Below are 1,235 nucleotides of genomic sequence, written 5' to 3' on the forward strand. Positions count from 1 at the left end.
ATATAGTATCAAAGAGATAATAGTATTAACAGATAATAGTATTAAAAGACACAACACAAGATAGTAATTCATTCACAAAATGTTCTGGAATGCATGTTAATTTCATATGAATCAGTTCATCGATAAATTAATGCAGGAAAGTCTGTTCTAATATCTGTAGGTTTTGTAGCAGGACCCTATTCACATTGCTACGGGTCATAAAACAATACTCGGTTACTAACGTAACCTCGGTTCTCTCTAGAAGAGGGAACGAGTATTGCGTAAGTTAGCTTACGCTACGGGTAAAGTCATCTTTTCTCGAGATATGAAGCCAAAAAATTATCCTTAATTTTTTATATGTTGTCAACGCAGTGCAGCAGCTAGCAGACCTAGAGCGGGCTATCTAGCGCGCTCATTGGCTGCTCCGCGGCAACTGCAGCAGCCTACCACTGAGCCTGGCGTGACATCACGCCCAATGAGGGGGCGCTCTCTTCTAGAGAGAACCGAGGTTACATTAGTAACCGAGTATCGTTCTCTTACGAGAGGTTCTCTCGTATTGTGTAAGTTAGCTTACGCTACGGGAACCCCTTGTCAACGCCGTGCGCGCCTAGCATCCACTACATGAGTCCCAGGGGAAACCCAGGGAACACAGAAAAGTGGGAATCAAGCGGCCAACAGAGTGGGCCAGCACATGTTCATAAGCACACAGTAGGGAGTGTAGAGTGGCTCGGCTGACTTAACACAACCCTTTATAGTGCAGCTCAACCAGGAGAGCTAAATCGAGTAAAGTGGCCCGCGCATGATAAATCTGGGCAGGGCACACACACGACTTAGACTGATAGAAGTTTAGCCTGCAGGGCGGGAACTTCCAGGTTGTAAAACCTAACAAATGTAGAGGGGGAGGCCCAGCCTGCCGCTGTACAGATGTCATGAATGGAAATCCCGCTGGACCAAGCCCACGATGAGGCCATGCCTCTGGTGGAATGAGCCCTGATGCCCAAAGGGCACTGCAGGTTTTTAGACGCATAAGCTACCGCAATAGAGTCCACTATCCATCTGGACAGGCTGTGTTTCGAGGCGGCGAGACCTTTGGTGCGCCCTCCAAACGAAACGAAAAGCTGCTCCGAGCGCCTGATAGCGGCGGAGCGCATGATGTAATTTCTCAGTGCTCTGACAGGGCAGAGGAGGTTACTATCGACCTCGCTGCCGGATGCCGGCAGGGCTGAGAGGGAAATGACCTGCGCTCTGAAAGGAGT

This window comes from Rutilus rutilus (genome assembly GCF_951802725.1).
Source record: "Rutilus rutilus genome assembly, chromosome: 17".
NCBI classification, from domain to species: Eukaryota; Metazoa; Chordata; class Actinopteri; order Cypriniformes; family Leuciscidae; genus Rutilus; species Rutilus rutilus.